The 20,180-nt window shown below is 37.2% G+C and overlaps 1 protein-coding gene across 3 annotated transcripts in view; it reads right to left on the bottom strand.

Moving 5' to 3' along the window:
* NIPBL (NIPBL cohesin loading factor) overlaps window positions 1-13,920 on the bottom strand; it is a 155,736-nt gene extending 141,816 nt beyond the window's left edge. For all 3 annotated transcript variants that reach the window (XM_087715423.1, XM_087715425.1, XM_087715424.1), the window contains exon 1: window positions 13,369-13,920. The gene's annotated coding sequence lies outside the window, so the exon portion shown is untranslated. The remainder of the gene's footprint in view (window positions 1-13,368) is intronic.
* Between the last annotated feature and the right edge of the window lie 6,260 nt (window positions 13,921-20,180).

Below are 20,180 nucleotides of genomic sequence, written 5' to 3'. Positions count from 1 at the left end.
ATAATTGTTGCACAACACGGAGTTAGGGCCACCACCTGCTCTTCAAGCAGGAGCCGTTTCCAAGAAGAACCCCAAGTTACACACCCGGTCTGGGGTAGTGCAACCCCACCCAAGACCAAAGATGATAGAAGAAGCCATGGTGGCACAGTGCTTAGAATGCTGTATTACAGGCTGATTCTGCTCAGTGACAGGAGTTTAATCCTGACCAGATCAAGGTTGACTCAGCTTTTCATCCTTTTGAGGTTGGTAAAATCAGGATCCAGATTGTTGGGGCAATATGTTGACTTCGTAAACAACTTACAGAATGCTGTAAAGCACTATGAAGTGATATATAAGTCTAAGTGCTTTTGTTATTGTTATAAACTCCTGGGATAGAGTGACCTACCTGTCTTACCAGGTTTCAGCTGAAGCCTGTTGTTTCCATCCAGATCTCCACAGTCTCTAGGCATCATAAAAGACTATCCATTGCAACATAATTTCACCCAGGACAGAGATAATAATTGGGTATCATCAGTATATTGGTGATACCTCATGTTGTGAAGATGGATGATCTCACCCAAAGGTCTCAAGTAGATGATGGAAAGTAATGGAGAGAGCACTGGGTCCTACAGTATCCCACAAAGGAGGAACTATGAGCTGGACCTCTCACTGCCTATTAACATTGATTGGGACTGGCCTTAGAGGAAGGAGGTAAACCAACACAAAACTGTGCCACGCAATCCTTCAGGTCAGCCATAAAAGACACTATGGTCGATGGTATCAAAAGTCACTGAGAGGTCAAGGAGAGCACTGATGGATATATCACCTCCATGGAGTTCCTGCCACAGATCATCCATGAGTGCTACCATATCTGGCCCTGAAACCTGACTGAAAATAATCTGGATCAGCGGTCACCTACTGGTGGTCCATGGACCACTGGTGGTCCGTGAGAAAAATTTTGGTGGTCTGCAGAAAAATTATTTGCATTTTTTATATTGCATTAAATAATGGGTCCTCAAACTATGGCCCTGGGCTGGATATGTGCAATGAACGTTTGTGTTGCTGCAGAGTCTCTCTCTTTGGGGTCTTTTTGTGCGGGTAGAGGGGGGAAGAAATTCCGACTTGGAGCCTGCTTCATTCTCCTAGTGCGAGGCTTTGGGCGAAGACTGGAGGGAAGTGCCGCTGGTAGCAAAGAGCTAAAGGCCTTGTTCCAATGGGACAACATCATGGCCTGGAACTGGCTGACCATCTCAGCCCAGTGAGCCTCCAGGGGCTGGTATCTGGCCTTGCACTCCTGCAGGTCTTCCCTCTGCTTGGAAAGTTTATGCTCCTAGTCATCAGTGACTGCTTCTGATGAGCCTCTTTCTTGGTCAGATCCAATTTGAACTGAGCCAGCTGTTTTGCCAACTCTTTCTCATGGTGGCTGCTTAGCTCCAACAACTGCTTCCTGTTGGGGCCCAAGGGAGCCTGGGCGGGCAGGCAAGGAATAGCTGGGAGGGGAGGGGTGAGTACAGGCTTGTGAGGTGCACCTTGATGTGAGTACCATCGAGGTGGCCACACCCAGCCAGTCACATGACCACCTAGCCACACTCACCCAGCTGGTCATTAGGCAGATCATATTAGTGTTCCGCGGGATTTAAAATTATGAATTTAGTAGTCCCTGAGGTCTGAAAGGTTGGTGACCCCTGATCTAGATAGGACGTTGGTACTTACCTGATACGCCACTTCTCATAGTGGGGGGAGGAGTATCCAGACTGGGTTGACCTTGTCCTCTCATTGATTGGAATTGAGTCAGATAAGCTCTTTAGGACATGCCCCTGGCCAGCAGGTACTCCCCAGTTATCGGCGAAGAACTCTATCCGACTCGTTGCACCATTCACTCCAGACTCTTATTCCAGTTATTAGCTTTTATTGCGACTTGCTGGAGATAAAGAATGGTGAACTGTCCAGTGAGTGGACTGAGTCGATAACTGGGGAGTACCTGGTGGCTAGGGGCATGTCCCAAAGAGCTTATCTGACTCAATCCAATCAATGAGAGGACAAGGTCAACCTAGTCAGGATACTCCTCCCCCCTCACTATGGAGAAAATCTGTTTCCTCTAGGAGCTTCTGAAGTTGCAACACCATCACTTTCCTGACCTTTCCTAAAAAGAGAACAGGAAGAGACTGGACAAAAATTGTGCAACAAGATCCAGCAATGGTTTCTTATGTAGAGGAGCCTCTTTAAAAGGAGCCAGAAACACTTCCTCTGACAAGGATGAATTCACCAATGCATGGACTCACCCACATGATATCTCTCAGGTGGCTTTAACCAGTCAGGAGAGGCATGGCTCTAATATGCAGATGACAGCATTTGAGTTCCGCAGGACCCTGTCCACTTTCTCAGGTCTAACAGAATCAAACCATTCCCAGGAAACTTGTTAAGTCTGTTCCCTGGCCATTCCACAGAACTTGCACCATACTTGGCATCCAATTGCGAACAAATCCAAGTGATTTTATCCTCTAAATGCTTAAAAATTCCTCTACCTGGCTCTGGAGATGAAACTCTGGATCACCTTTCCCAAAGAGGGCCCAGGTATCTATGGTATTCCCTTTCCACAGTTCCACATAATATAAATTTTGGTTAAAAAAATGGTTTTTCTTTAGTTGTATTACAAACTACTGTTCTTTTTCATGTAGTGCAATTTCAGAACTATCAGTATCTCTCTCAAGTTCAAATCTTATCACATACATGTTATTAAAATAAGACTCTCTATAAATATTAACCTGCTTTGCAGATTTTTTTATAAGATTTGACACTTAGTGAATTTTTGAGCTTCAATCTGCATAGATTCTTTACTAAAGAACACGTTTTGAAAGCAGTTACAGTAGCAGTCCATATTTGGCAAACAAACAACTGCACATTTCATCTTAATATCTCTATCAGATAGTGGTAGCAAAGAACTGAACAATTTGAACAACTATGTAACCAGCAGTGACCAAAAATATTAATATGCTGTATTAAAATAAAGAAGATACATTCAAATTACAGATGTGGAGGAGACTCATTTCAAAAACTGTCAACTCAAATTCTCTTAACTCGCAAACTATTAAAGTATAGGTAAATGTAAAGGTTCCCTTTGCACATATGTGCTAGTTGTTCCTGACTCTAGGGGGCAGCGCTCATCTCCATTTCAAAGCCGAAGAGCCAGTGCTATCCGAAGACGTCTCTGTGGTCATGTGGCCTATACATTAAAGTATAGGATGAGGGAAACAGAAATAATATTGACCACAAATAAAACATGCTTAATCTATAAGTTCTATGTCTCAGATGATCAACAAGTCCATGAAAACATTCCTGGAAACTCTAATTATGTTTTTTTTCAAACTAAGCACAAACAAACTGAATCTGAATCTTGAAAATATTTACATTCCTTTTCTCAGAATCAGCATTTAAACTCATTCCTTGTGACTCAAAATCTGATATATGATTCAATTTGCAACATAAACTTCAACAGATTCCCAGCTAAAGGAACAGATTTATCCATTTTCATATTCTAACCGTGCTCTAATAAGAAAGCAGTGTAGTTCTATTATGTAAGAACAGATAATACACAATTTTATCTAAGAAACCACTGAAAGAAAGAAAAAAGAGATGGGACGTAATTCTGATACCAATTCTTGCTTTTTCTCTGATGTTAACTACAAACTAAATATTGTAGCTAGGTTAGAGAAGTATTATGTTGACTAATTTACTTGAGAATTAACTTGAAATAAACCTTCATTTAACTTCAAGTTATTTTGGCAACTATGATGGGTATAATGTCCACACTGTACAAGTAAATCATAGAACTTTTCTTTTCTTTTTGCCAGCAGTTCCTTGTATTTCCACAAAAACAGATCCCAGGCAATACCATAACTCTCCAAGCAGAACTACTCATTTTACTGCAGCTCTATTTTTCAGGAAAAGATAATAACTTTATTAAACTTAGATTGTACCCAGAAAGAATTCTAAAATTAAAGTCAACAGAATTGGTCTGTTCTTAAACTGCATGAATCTTGCTTTAACAAACTGAAAATAGTACTTATTGCTGAAGGACAAAAATACTGCAGAATTAAATCAATTACTTTGAATTATAATTGTATTCCTGCGATATTATAGCAGCAGCAATGAGTCCAACATTTAAAATCACAGAACAGCTTTAAAATCCAAGGTGAAATGTGCAGTCACATATAGCAGAAATAATCAAAGATATGTAGTTATGCAGGCAAATTCCATGCTGAAGCCACCTGCCTAGCATATTTGAGAGGTATCCCAACTATTACCTGCTGAGTTTTAAAATTTGTGTATAAATAGGATTATGGAGCTATATTATAGGTAGAAAACTCAAGCACAATATTTTGAATCTCAGTATCTCAAAACTTGATTATTTTGTATTACACAAAAAATCAAATGAAAGTTTAAAATTATCCATAATTCATAGAAACTAATTTCAGTAGTACAATATCATCACATAAGCTAAAATCTGATCTTAACAGAATACAACAATTAAGAGGAAATAAATTAGAGAATTAGGAGAAATAAAAAATCAAGGACTTATTGAAACTTTTTTTTCCAAAAATTTATTTGCAGGTACAAGCTGCTGCCTAATCTCCATACTGAGTTATGAGAACAAGTGATCACATACATAATGCACACACAAATACTTCCTTAGAAATATTTCAACTTTCTTCACACTGCTAATATTAGCATTCTTAGCCGATGCACATCACAGCCAACAGAAACATCCTAATCTTATCTGCTAACTAGCAATGTATTACTCTACAGGTTCCATATTGATGCATCTAAGTGCAAAAATTGTAATTATACACAGCATTTTTAACTGATAGTCCTTGGAAAGGCATAGTTATTTTTCCACTTTTTGTTTTAAGTATATTAACATTATATTCTTCTAAGATAAAGGTCCCCCTCACACATATGTGCTAATTGTTCCCGACTCTAGGGGGTGGTGCTCATCTCCAAAACCAAAGAGCCAGTGCTGTCCGAAGACATCTCCATGGTCATGTGGCCGGCATGACTAAACGCCAATGGCGCATGAAATGCATTTTTTGGGGGGGGGGGGGAGAAAGATCTGTGCTTTTATTTGGTAGAATGGTTTTTTTTTAACTGAATGCTGGCCAATCACTGCTAATTATACTATGAATATATTTACAAGTTACTTATGTGCAATTCATACTGTGCCTGTTCCTTGTTCAACATTATTCAGGAAAATCAGGAAAGATTACTCTAGTTCATTTTGAATGGAAAATATATTATTTTTATCATTGAACGTGCATTTTTTGTGAAGCATAAGTGGCAGAATCAATGGGATACATATGATTATTCTGCCATCTTTATTGTTAAGAGCACCAGTTCACTTATACTTTAGTTTTATTATTCCTGTATTACCTCAACTATTAATTAGGGTGGATGTATCTCATGTTTATAATCTTTAGTTTTTTATGTTTTATAAGTTTGTGGTTTATGGGACCAAGGCATAGTTTCTGACTTTGTCACCAGAATCTGCACAATCACCATGCCAGCTTCTTAACTGTAACGAATACTATATTCTATATGTTTAGTTTAAAACTGAATATAAGATGATGATCTAAATTTTATTTTGGATTACAACAGACAATAAAATATACATTTCAAACTCACACATAGTATGTTCAAATTTGAGTGTCAGAAGCAAAATTTCAACCATTGTTACAGAAGCTGCCCCAGAATGAAACAGTGGCACAGCATGTTAACTATATCCTGCAACTACTTTATGCTTTTACTGCTTCCTTAATTTTAAAATAATAAGCTATTCCTGGCTCTAAGTTAATTGTAAAACTGAATTATGGAAGATGCATGTGCAGAATATAGGTGGTCCTCAACTTACGACCACAAATGAGCCCAAAATTTGTTGCTAAATGAGACAGAAATTAAGTTTGTCCCATTTCTTGCCACAGTTGTTAAGTGAATCACTGCAGATGTCAAATTAATAACATGTTTGTTAAGTGAATCTGGCTTCCCCATTGCCTTTGCTTGTCAGGAGGTTATAAAAGATAATCACATGAGCCTGGACAATGCACTACACTGAGATTCATAAATATGAGTCAGTTGCTAACATGGTGGATAAAAATTGATGGGTTTTTTTTTTGAAAAAAATAAAAAAAAACAGATTTTTAAATTTTAAATCCAATTTTTTAAATTTCTTTTATTTTTATCAAATTTATTTTAATAAAATGCTTTTGGAGTAAAAAATCTATCTAAAGATAGTTTTCTATTTAAGATACATTAATAATTTAGTTTATTCAGCATGAAATGGGGCTTAGTTATGTAGCATGAGGCTGTATATTCTGCAATATTGGGACTGTCGATGAGTCAACAACAGGTCAGAGGAGGAGCTGCTGCAGGACAGAGATGACAGTTGCCCTTTAAAAAGTATGATTTACATCCACTTGATTTAAATCAAATCCACCCTGGTTGCTAAGCATCTGAATTCTGATCAGGTGATGATGGGAATGCAGCAATGGTTATAAGTGTGAAAAATGGTCAAACGTCATTTTTTCAATGCCACTGTAGCTTCGAATGCCCACTTAATGAACTGTTGTAAGTCAAGGACTACCTGTAGCAGGTGTGGAATGTTGCGAAGTAAACCTGACAGTTGAAGAAAGGAGGACATTGGGAGAATATCTGAAGGACAATAACAGAGTTGGAAAAGACCTTGGTGGTCTTCTAGTCCAACCCTCTGCTCAGGCAGGAAACACTCTTATCATTTTGGAGCACCTCTCCCTGCCTCTTCTTGCATGAAAGGCTGCATCAAAAACTGGGCATGCGCAGTAGAAAGAGGCGGGACTAAAGAAATGACTGACTCAGCCTCAAAGCAAGGAAGGAGAGAAACCCATGAATTGTATTATCCTGTCAGCACAATGGAGAATAAAATAATGTACATGACCAGTACATTTTTTAAAAGCAGGCAAAGCAGATAACAACCTGGCAATGGCTAAGAGTAGGAAATTGAAGAGACAAATAGAGGAGCTAATTCTGGCTGCACACGACCAAGCTTTAAAAAAAACAAACCTTGTCACAAGGTCAGAATTGAGAAGACAACAACAGAGAGCAAATACCGTCTGTGCAAAGAAGCTGAAGAAATAGTGGACCACCTATGGTAGTTAGCTACAGCAAGATTATCAGACAGACTGATGATCATGACAACAACATGACAAAGTAGCAACAATAATGCATTGGAAGAACTGCTAGCAAAAATTGATGGGACCACAAGAGAAATAGAAAATGAAGAAGCTAAAGTGCAGCAGGATTTTAAAATCCAAACAGAAGGCACTTCCCACATAATACTCTAAAACTTACAACTGTCCTGCAAAACACCTGCAAAAAATAGTAGAACGGCCGGGGCAAAAAGAAAAAAAGCAAAGATAGTATCGATAGTAATATATTTAATAGGCACTTTGGGTGCAACTCCAAAGCATTCTGAGCACCACTTGAACACCATCAGCATTGATAAAATCACCATCAATTAACTGTAAAATGCAGCTTTATTTGCAACCATTTACATCCTGTGATACCTTTAACACCCTTAACAAACCACATCTGCCTAACTCAAGACCTTGAGAAGGGCTCAATAGGTAAATAAAAATGCCATATCCAGTCCAAACAAATGGATGACTCAACGATGAACAATATTATTAATAGCGATAGTGGATGTTACAATAGTTGGAGATAGCAGAATAGAAGAGAAACAACTAAAAACAATCACAAAATGCAAAGACCTGCAAATAAAAGTACTGTGGCAAAAGAAAACAAAAATAGTACCAAGATTAATAGACACTTTGGGTGCAATCAAAGAACATCTATAGGTTTACCGGTAGATAAAAATACCAAATGCTATCTGTACACCTGGCTGACTGTGAAACCAACCATAGTAATGCCCACAAAGGATAATTATTTAATAATACTTCAGAGTTAACTTGTAGAGTTGAGTTCTAAAACTGAAACTAAGAAGTTCTAAAATTTATGCAGAGCTAAGGATATATAAGAATGTATCTTTAGCTTTCATTTAGTATGTAGAATTCAAGCATTCCCTAAAAAAACTTGTAAGAAAAATGTGTATTATTTTCATAGTAAACCCATTCAAAAGCTAGCTTTCTTTTCAAATTGATAAATAACTTCAAATCAAATATTTTTACTGTTCAATGATATTACACGTATTACATGTAGCAATAATTGCAAACAAAAACGTACTGATACTACAAGTTAATAAAAGATAGACCACAAGTCAATTTAGGCTTTTAAACTTGCATCTTGATATAAACCAAAATAGAGTAGTATGCAAAAGATAAAGAAAATGGAATAAATCTCACCTGCACATTAATTATTGTTTAATTCTACCTGGTATTATATTACAGTGAATATTATACTAGAGCCTGGTTGAACAAAATGTGGCATATATAAAATTAATCAAGACCATTCATTATAACAAAATATAGTATAATGAAACATTGGCCTATTATATCATCACAATCAAACAATCTTCTCAGATAAGGAGTACTGTATTCTTAAAGCAGACCTCAAGAATTTGCTGAGAATAAACAATTACAATATCCTGGCCTAATAACAATAGCACTTAAGACTTATATACTACTCCTTAGTGCTTTACAGCAGAGTTTACAATTTCAGCACGTTGCCCCCAATAATCTGGGTTTTATTTTACCGACGTTGGAAGGATGGAAGGCTGAATCAACTAAAAACTGGTCAGGATCGAACTCCACCAGGCTATGGGCAGAGTTGACCTGTAATACTGCCTTCTGACCACCGTGCCACAACGGCACGTATAATAACAGATAAGTACATAAAGATAATCAAAGACCTAATTGAGAATGTTCTATCAATTTCCTAACTCAGCATATGCAAGCATTTTGTTATGTTCAATCTGGGATTTTACATCCAAGGTTCTTTGAACATAGCTCCACCCTGCTCAGCATTCAAAGTCAGAATGCTCCAGGAGAGAAGCCATAATTTATCTTTAATTTCCTATCCTTGTAGGTAAAAAAAATAGTTTTAAACAAAAATTAAACATAGTAAGCCAGGATCTTATCTCAGTTCTGGTTAAGTTGATCTCAGCATGGTAAAGTACAGATTATCTGAGTAGTTTTTGCAGATATTTTCACTGAATGAACTCATAGGCAAATTGATGTACAGTCTTAATTATAATTCGTATAAGAGTTTGCCTCAATTACTTTTAACCTGGCTGAGACTTATTTGGCTCCTCTAGTACAGTTTAAGAAGTACAAAGTAAGTGTTATATTATTTGATTTGTTATGAGAAATATAGCGTATTATGTCCTAGCATAAAGTACTATCCCCAAGTATTTGAAACATGTCACCAATATTCGAAACGAACTTCTTTGGTTTCTTAACAAAGGTATCTTGGCAAAACTTAATGTTCAGCAAGTGATTTTTACAAAAGAAGCTCAAAGACCTCAACTGACTGTTCTTAAAAGATACATTTAAAAGATTTAAAATAAAAACTTGAAAGCATATCGATAATGAAGCAAAAAATACATCTTAACATCTTAAAATCACACACAACTGCAAATCTGATACATTTAAATATGATAAAGAAAAATGTTTTATTAAATAATTCTTCTTAAACTTTAGTAACAAAATTTTAGTAAAACCAAACAAAATTTAATCATTACCATTTTTAAACAAGTCTTCAGTTTAGTTGAACAAATAACTGCAGGACCAAATACAGCTTGCCATTACTACTGAGTTTGTGTTTGTATGTTTATAGACACATAGATACAAAATGTCCTACAAACAGAGCATTCCAGTCCTGCTTGGAATATATGGAAGCAAATTTCACCATTACGAATCAGATTTGTTTTCATAAGGCAATGAATTTATGTAGTCAAAAGCAAAAACAATTTTAAATATACATTATTTTTTATCAGACATAAGGCATAGTTTAGAGTTCCTTTCTTCCTACACTGAATATTGTTCATTTTTATTAATTTTGTTATTTTATAGAAAGATTAAGACATATTATAAAATGATAATACATTGAGGCTTCTTATAATAAAATATGACACTTTTTTCACCATCACTGCAAAATTTGTAAATAATTTTCTTGCATTCTCAGTAAGTTGACATGCTCTACAAAAGCTACGTTTATATATATACATATATATATATGTATGTATGTATGTATGTATGTATATATATATATATATATCACACACACACACACACATATATATATATATATATATATATATATATATATATATATATATATATATATTCACACATTACCAAAATAAACAATTGCAAAAGTTTTTAGTCATAATGCCACCTTCTGTAGATCCATTGTTAGAAGGAATATCTAGAATAATATTTGAACAGCTTCTAAAATTTTACTTTAAAAGTGGCTATGTTGAATAGACATATAAAACTGTTACACTTGAGACAAACTCAAGTTTTACTTAATTTTTAAATGCATTCCTCTTTGTTTCTGAAATTATTTCAAATGTTTACAAAACAAACTCTCTCAGACATAATAATCTATTTAAATTCCTGTCAAGAATGCAATCTTTTGTTATCTCATTATCATTTATTTTAATGGAAGACAATGCTTTCATTTAAAATTAGTATAATTAGAATTATGAAATTGTAATAAATATTTATTATATATCAATACACCATTCACCTATTTTTAAAATATTGTTTAAGAACTCAAATAATTGAAAGTGTGCATCATTTTATAAATACTCAGAAATTATGGGGAAATTGCCATAACTATAGCATTCTAATCAAATATTAGACTAGACAGTGTAAGAAATACAGAGTAAGTGTTATATTACTTGGGTTGTTATGAGAAATACAGTGTATTATGTTCTATGTGTTTATAGAAATGGCTACTTTATATTATTATGAGAGGGAAAAGCTGTGGTTTGATGTTAAATGCCTTTTTTTACTGCAACAGAGGGAGTCGGAAGTCAATGTTTCTTTTTTTTCTTTTTTCCAGGTGTCCCTCACTTTTCTTTCCCCTTTTCTCCCCCCTCTTCCTATTTACTTTTAAATTTTACCTTATAACTTAATAAATATGGTAAACACTGGAAATATTAGAATAATAAGATATTTTATATTTTAAGAAATGTCCTAGCAATTTTCTCTAAGCTGCTTGAGAGCAACAGTTTTGGCACCATAGTTTCTTATTATATACACTGAAATATGCCAAGGCTATTATCAAAATAATTTCAGGCATCTTAGAAACACTTCAAATTGAATGTACTGAGTTCTTTTTAATACACACTACATTGTATGGATATTATCAAATACATGAAACATTTAAATGAAATACAAAGGAACAGTGAAAAACCCATACACCTATAAGAAAACTGATTCAAGAGCAAATTTTACATTAAAATAATTTACTGAAGACACAAGATATGAGATAAACCTCATTTCAACTTAAGCAAAATCCCAAATATTTAATATAAGCAACAGAAGAATCTTCACATATGTTACTTTCTGATTATGAATAATACTGTATTTGATTATTCTCTGGACAGACCCTCATTTTCTGCAAATTAGAACTATTCCAGACCTTTAAATAAACAGTTAAACACAGAGAGACAGACTCAACCTCCCCCACACAAGAGCATTTTAAAGCAACTTGTAGCTCATGCTTGAAATAATAAAGTTCAAAAATAAAAAGCTACTTTTTCAGACTGAAAATGGTTTCTCTCCCTTGCATATAGGCCTGAGGCCCTATTGCAAACAGTGTTTAACAGGCCCAGGCAGCACAAAGACAGGAATGGCAGATTACAGGGAGGGAGGGAGAGAGGCCGGGTTTGGGGCTCAGCAGGATCTTCAGGCTTTTTAAAATTCAAACTGCTGCCTGACCAATACAAATCACGGACACACTGCTGACTACTACATGGATTTACAGCATTAAAAACACGCCTCCTATGTGACAGCTATATTAACTTCATCCTTTTAAACATGTATCAGGCCATAAAAGCACAATTGTACTTTCTTAACAAAAGTTACATTACTGAGAAATAGTAAATGTAAGACTAACTTCCCCAAAAATTGGAACATCTACAACTTAGTAAGAACTGAGCACAATTAAATGTCACTTTGTCTTACCCACCCCAGGATTTAAATTGGTTTTAAAAACAGCTATCAGACCAGCTGAATATCACAATTCCTTACACCTCTATATCGGAGAAATATAGATTTCTCTATATGAGAAATTAGAATTACACTGGAAAAAAATTACAGGCATCTGGTTTCTCAAAAATCCTAATGTTTTTACTAAAATCATTCTTTATTTGTGAGTATTACAGGATTATTAACTTTCAGGTATCTGATTCAAAGTTACACAAACTAGACACATTTGAAAGTAAGAATATTTTTCAACCCAATAACATAGGCTATTCAGAGGTATGCATCACAGTCTTAAATACAACGTATTCCCATATAAACATACTTAAAACGGCAGGCTCAATTACAATAGCAGTGGCCTGACCTTTAAAACGTCAACTAGCTACATAGATAACCTTTTTTCAAATAGGATACCTGTTCTTACAAAATAACTCTTTCCTCTTAAGAACCAAAATAGCTGTTCACTGTGTATGTAGAAAGTATGTCATAAATGGTACTAGGCAACCCATGGACTCCTAGTGAACTGGATATGTTTGTTCTGCAAATTATTCAGTAGGAACTAGTTTTACTTTTACAATGCATTTGAGGGGATGTATACAATATTAACCATACGTATCCAACTACAAATTTGAAACTAAGACAAATAAAAGATGCAACTGTTGCAAACGGAAAACAAACGGGCGCCCGTCTCTCCACTATTCTAACTAGGACCATTACGTTCGTCTCTTTCCTTTCCGCACTCCCCCCCCCCTCCCGAAGTTGTAAATATGGCACAGGTTCGGTGCCCAGTCGCTGTTTAACTGTATTGTTTCCTCCTCCCACTTTTGCTCTCGGGCGCCGAGGCCTGTCACAGTGAAACCACTTCGACTCTCTCATCCCCGAGCTGGAGTGAAAGCGCTGGCCGCTGGGCCTGCGCCCTCCTCCGGGCCTAGGCATCTCCAGCAGCTCGGCAGAAACCACTCTCATCCGCCAAACCCCGAGAGGAGGAGGCGGAGAGAAACGTGAAACACCCCTGGCTGCCACTCATTATTCACCCCCCCCCCCCTCTTTTCTCTCACACCGGCCGAAAAGGCTAATCCCCGCTCTGCTTCCAGACTGGGCCGCCTCGCCTGAAAGAAGGCCCAACTCGCCGCTTATCTTGAAGCGAATAGAAGAAACCCGGAGACGGGAAAGCGCGAGCGGGGGCTTTTACCTGAGCTAAGCGTCGTCTGAATCCAACCGAAAACCAAGCGGTGGGGGGGGGGGAGGAAAGGAAAAAAAATCCGCCCCCCTCCCTCCTCAGAGGATCCGCCACTGGGCCGCCGCGGAGCGGGAGGAGGAGGAGGGGAGATAATATAACAACAATAATCCGGGCCGGGAGGGGGGCTGGCTCCTCTTCCGTCTCCTCCTCAGTGCAGCGAACATGTAGAGCCGAGGAGGGGAGGAGAGCGGCCGAAGCGAATCCCTGAAGTCGCCGCCGCCACCGTCTTCTTCTTCTTCTTCTTCCTCCTCTTTTTATTTTTCTTCTTCCTTCTCCTCCTTGCCGTCGTCCTCCCAGCGAGCTTGATTCACCCCAACATCCACACAGGCCGGGCCGAACCGGATTCGATAAACACCTCACGCACCCACCGAGCGACCAACCCCGGGAGGGGAGGGAGGAAAGGAGCGAGCGGAGGGGAGGGGGATCTCCTCGGCCGCGGCTTGTTCCTTCTCTTCTTCCGCCGCCGTCACCGCCTCCGCCTCTCCTTCTGTGGACGCGGTCGGGGCGGGGCAGGGAGGGGATCGCTTGGGTTACGGTGAGTCGGTACCGAGGAGGGAGGAAAGGAAGAGGGAGGAAAAAAATAAGAGGCTGCGTGAATGTGTCGCTCTCGCTCCCTCTCAGAACAAAATGCCGACCGGAAGTGCAGTTGGAGGAATGACTCCCTCCACCGGCGCCAAACACCAACAAGCTCCCCCTTCTCGCTCTTGCTCGCCGCGGCCGTCGGCTTCGCTAGTTTGGCTTCTCCCTTCCGAGGAGAACAGCTGGACCGTATCTGGAGTTCGCTGCCTCTTCGCGACAGCTGATGGCCGCCCTGCGTCGCGTGTCGGAACGTTGTGCTCCTGGCTTCCTTCTTCCTCGCAGTTTCTCTTTCTTTTTTCTTCCCTGCCTCTCTTTCTGAAGTGCCGGAGGAAAGCCGGAGCGTACAGATAAAAGTCTGACCTGCTGAAGAGAACTCCTGCGAACTGTCAACATGAGTAACGTGCCTGAGATAATTTTGTAAAGATCTTGTATCTTTTTGCCTCTTTTTTTTTTTTGCCTTTTAAATAGGTTCTTTGTAAACTCTTGGTATCATGCAAGAGAATAGAAGAGAAAATGTGTCTTATTAAAATACTTATCTTAGAAGATATTTTCTTGTAAAAATACTTATCGTTCTTGGGAAAGTCTGTTCATCGGGTTTTCACAACTCGAAGGCTGAAAGGTTATTCGCCCTTGTAGTACCTTGCTTTTCTGTCCCATTAACGTTTGTGCCTGATTCGGGTTTCGACGACTTGAAGCTTCCATTACATTCTGATTTTTAGAATAGAGGTGCTTTTTGCCCCAACCTCTTTTTTTTTTTAGGTAATGTGAAGTGAAAGCATTCCTCTTTAGATAATGGGGGTTTTGTTGATTCCTGACATATATTATGCATTATGCATTGGGGAAGATAGTGACAATCTGTAAAGATATTTTGTATTCATGTAAATTTTGTGAGCAATGAATCAAAAGGAAGTAATTTCAGCTTAATTAAATGTCTTCTGTTTCAGTGTTTTGGCTTTTATTGTGGTGCAGCACATCCTGGTGTTTTATTTTGAAAGATAAGAAATCTAGAATACTGTAATCCATAGTAAAAATGGAAGTAGAGCATTGCTAATTTTCAAACGCAATTTCACTTGCATCAATTTTCCCTAATGTTTGAATCCCTAGTTTTTTTTTAATCCAGTCCACAATCCAGAATCTTTAATCGTGAACCAGGCTGACACTAGATTTGCTCAGATTTCTAACTAAATTAACTGCATGTAAGAAAACTGTTATTAAATATATACTGACCATTGTACTTTTAAAGCTTCTTGTACAATAACCCTTATCAATCAAGAAGCATAGATTTACTCCAAAATTAAAAGCCCAAACCACAAATATGGCTGCCATTATTGTACAATTATTTAGAAATAAATCTGAATGAATAGAGTAAGGTTTTGTTTTTTTACAGTTTAAGCCTGGATAGTATAGGGTTGGGCATTTCATAAAAAGAGGTGCTAGTTGCTTCTGGCTTATTCCATTAACTCCAATGGGATTTAATTTATTTTAGTTAAAGCAAAAATGAGTTTATTTCAGCATTTTTATCCTGCCTTTATTATTTTTCTAGATAACTCAAGATGATGAACATACTTAATACTCCTTCCTCCTCCTATATTTCCAACAACAGCAGCCCTCTGAGGTGAGTTGGCCTGAGAGAGAATGACTGTACCAAAGTCATTCAGTTGGCTTTTATGTATATGGCAAAATCAGAAATCACAGTCTTGTGTTTCTAGCCCAATGCCTTAACCACTAAACCAAACTCACTAATCAGTTAGTCATTGGGTGTCATTAAGTTGGTCTCAATCTCTGGCAGCTTCTTTTCAAATGCTTACCAAGTTCACCTGTCCCTACTCTACAAATATTCTTTGATCTTGTTCTTATCCATCCTTTGTTATCTATAATCATCTATTTTCTTAGACTCACCAAACATAGTTTTATTTGTTTTCATATACAGACATTAAATGCCCAATTATTGCTTAAGGAGCAGTCAATTTTTGATCCAGGATTTGATCACTAGTCCTCCTTATAATATAGAATCATCTCCAAATCCATAATTCAAGGGCCTTATCTTAATTCTCTCATTCCTTGTCCAGGTTAATGATACATTACCATTGAAAACTGTTGTCGCTTTAAGTATTTTTATCTTTGTTATCACTGAAATGTCCTTTTTCCTTCAGGATCTTGTTTAAGTTTGTCACTGCTTTTTTCAGTAGAGTAAATAATCTCTTTGTTTTTCCATCATAATGTCCATCTTATCTGTACTTGAGCACAACTACTTTTCTACCACTTTCACTTCTCTATAGTCGCCTGTAACATTCACCAAATATCCAGGATGGCATTATATGTGTCCTCTTTTTGCCCTAATACAGATTTTAACTTTCCATTTTTCTTTCATAATGAACTCTTTGAAGTCTTTTGTACTTTCAGTTAAAAAAGAAGTATCGTTTTCATATCTCAGATTGCTAGTGTTTTGCCTCTAGTTTTGATTATAGTCAATGGCTTTGCTATATTTAGACAAAATCTACACAATCAAAAGCAAATCTTAAAGTAGCTGATGCCCTCAATTAATTTTGTTTTGCAATATATATTTTAAATTTATGAGTTTGTTGTCAAAAAGATTTTTATTTTATGAATTACAACATGGAAAGTAGGTTGTAAAATTGTAGTTATGTTTAAAATTCTTAGGGCTGTAGATTTTTTTATAAAGTCTTCTGAGACAAAATTGAATAAACATGTGTGTTCCATATATATTTCAATAGAATGTGGAGGTGGGGGAGCCAAGGACATCAGCAGCTATGGGAAGGTAAGGATAGGAAGCTTCTCTATTCTTGGTTTCAAGGGCAGCATATTTAGCCAGGCCACTCTGGGTTCCAGTAATTTCTCTGTCATTTTTTGTTACCCTTGAAGTTGTATATATATATAGAGAGAGGTAGTCCTTGACTTACAACAGTATGCTTAGTGACCATCTGAAGTTACAACAGCACTGAAAAAAGTGACTTATAATCATTTTCCCACTTAACAACCATTACAGCATCCCCATGGTCACCTGATCAAAATTATGCTTGGCAACTAAGTCATATTTATGACGGTTGCACTGTTCCAGGGTCATGTGATCACTTTTTGTGGCTTTCTGACAAGAAAAATCAAAGGGGAAGCTAGATTCACTTAACAACCATATACTAACTTAACAACTGCAGTGATTCACTTAACAACTGTAGAAACAAAGAACATAAAATGGGACCAAACTCACTTAATAACTATCTCACTTAGCAACAGAGATTTGGGGCTTAATTGTGGTTGTAAGTCGAGAACTACCTGAATGTATGATGCCCTTGAAGGATGGCTAAAGGGAGATAAGGAAAGAAAAGGCCTGGGAAACTCAACAGGGATGGTAGTTGAAGCCAAGCATAGGGTCAGCATATGGCAGGTAAAGAAAGGTAAAGAAAGGTGGGGACTGTGAAGATCAAGGGAATGGGCAGCCCAATTGAATAGCTGTCAATGATATCATTAGTAAAATCAGTACATAGTTGATAAAAAAAACATTATGAACTGTTGGTATATATCTGCTCCAAAATACATTAATGATTTCTTAGGTCCCAAAAGCTTATTCACCACTATTTAACCTCACTTTTCTCTGGACTGTGTCCAACTATGCAATTTTTTCAATGAAAGTTTTCTTTAAAAATTGATTAACACTATATTATTATATGTATGGCTCCAATATTTCATCAATTTTAATCTTACAGTTTTTCAAGTGGACTTTACTATTATTTTCTTATCTCTGTTGAAACCTTTTCAAGTTTCTCAAAAAATGAAATAGGCTAAATCAGTTTTAGAAGACTTAATACATTATTAAAAGCAATTTACTAAAACAAATATCAATTAGACGAAATATCTAATTAAACATCTCTAGATTATACTCATACTTTTTAAAATGACAGATTCTAAATACCTTGCACAAGAAATGTGTATATGTTGCATGTACATGCAGATGTTCAAACTATGATAAATATAGAAAGTTTTCTATGAAAAAAATTAAAAAGTATAGCAAATCCTCTTACTTGTTTCAAAGACTCTTTTTTGGACAAATCAATTCATTTCTTCATGTTCATTCTAACTGCATTCTACAACTCAAAACAATTAGGTAAGTTTCAAAATATGTTTATCAATATATTCTCCTGAATATTATAACACCCACAGTCTAAAAGTATAGATGAAGTTGAGCAATGTAATACTGAAGACCTTATAGAACAGTACCATGAATCTTAGATGTAATGTTTTCAAAATTATTTTCAAGGGGTGTTTTACAATAGTATACAAAATTATTTTTATTTATTAAAGAAACTGCAATCCTTACATCAAGATCCTCAGGATAAAAGGCAGGCTAGAAATATTTTAAATAAGTCAGTAGATAAATCAATATTTATAGAAATAAATTAATATTTTTTTACTGTGCCTTCTTTCCTTCCTTACTAAATCCTCTCTTTCTGAATGTGTGATCCTTTATTCTTTTTCGAAAAACAATGTACTACAACCTATTTCAGACAGTACAACCTACAATAAAGAATTGATTTTTAAAAAATAATCCATGACCATTTTTTCCTACTTGTTTCTTTTCAATATTTTTTATTATTTGTTCATAACAATACATTTTAAGACATTTTTTTACCTGATGGTAAAATAATAATTTAATAGAAATTTTCAGTCAAATAATTTATAATGTAACAGTTGATTAAAAGTTGATATATCCAGTTTGTCTAATTTCACTAATCTTTAACAAGAATATTTGGACTTGGCATTTCCACATAAATACTTATTTGAGCTAGAAATATCAGACATTATCTTTCCAATATAAAAATAAGTCCGATTTTAATGATGTTCCATGTTGGGGTAGATCCCTTGAGCTTGAGTTACTAGTTACCTTTTAATTAAGATGACCAGACGTCACCTTAATTAAGTTGACTGTCCCGCTTTTGGCACGATTTTTCAAAATTTGTCCCGTGTCCCGTGGCGTGTTCAAAAAGTCCCGATTTTACAAAAGAAAGAAAAGATGCCGAATCACCAATTTTAAAAAGGACGCCGTGAAAAAAAAAGTTTTTATTTCTCTGAAGTATCATTCCTGATGTGGCCTTTAGAGGGCAGTGGTTTCCCTCCGCTCAGCTCGCTCAAAGCGCCCGACGAGGGGCGAGGCTCCCTCCTGCGCGTGCCGATGTGTGACATTTTGCGACAGCCATCCGGCAGCCTCAGGTGGAGGGGTTTTCCAGCGGCAGCAGCGCAGTGAGGAAGAGGCTCAGTCCTGGGCCAAGTGGCTCAGCCATCAGAAGGTTTTTTTTTGCCTGCTTCTCTCGGGCGCCGCTCTCCCTGCAGCCATGCCGTGCAAGCCGCCGTCAGCAACCTGGTCCGGGTGAGCCGAGGGGAGGCAGGCGGGGATCCGGTTGGGAGAGGCTGGCGATGGGGGTGGCTTTTGAAAGGGTTGGGGGGCGTCGGGGGAAGGCTTTTTTTTTTACAGCTCAGGTGCTCCAGGCCCCCTCCCCCGTCAGTGGTGTCCCGCTTCACCCATCTTACTTTTAATAGTTAATTTAAATTTACTTTACTTTTAATAGTTAATTTAAATTGTTAGGAACTGTTTTCAAACATTTTATTTCCAAACCATATTAATAAAATCCAAGTATGATTTCCATGTGATAATGCTTCTGTTCTTTTTATCCACATATTCAAAAAGAATCCCCAAATATTTAATTAACCAAATGTATCTTTGTGGGAATGTATTCTTATTTTCTCTTTAGAAACATATTTAAAAAAACCAAAAATGGCAGAAATGTTTTCCCTGCTTACATGTAATTCTGCGCATTACTTTTAAACTGAGGGGCTTCTTTTAGGGCAGTGATGGCAAATCTTTTCAGCACCGGTGCCCAAAAGGAATGTGTGCTGGAAACCGGAGACCAGGGGGCCAGCGTGCATGCTGGCCAACTGGCCTCCGCGCATGCTGGAGTACTGGAAGCCTGAAGACCAAGTTGCTGATGTGTCTTCCGGTTTCCGACGCTCCGGTGCATGCAAATACCAGCTGGCCAGAAACCAGAAGGACAGCTGACGACCATGCGTGGGCCCACAGAGAGGGCTCTGCGTGCCACCTCTGGCACACGTGCCATAGTTTCACCATCACAGTAGATCTATATAAGAATGCCCTGACCTGATTCACACATTACATT

The sequence above is a fragment of the Thamnophis sirtalis genome, unplaced genomic scaffold (genome assembly GCF_051295495.1).
Source record: "Thamnophis sirtalis isolate CommonGarterSnake01/CBP01778 unplaced genomic scaffold, rThaSir2_p1.2 scaffold_5, whole genome shotgun sequence".
NCBI classification, from domain to species: domain Eukaryota; kingdom Metazoa; phylum Chordata; class Lepidosauria; order Squamata; family Natricidae; genus Thamnophis; species Thamnophis sirtalis.
This window is presented reverse-complemented; position numbering and strand designations above follow the sequence as displayed.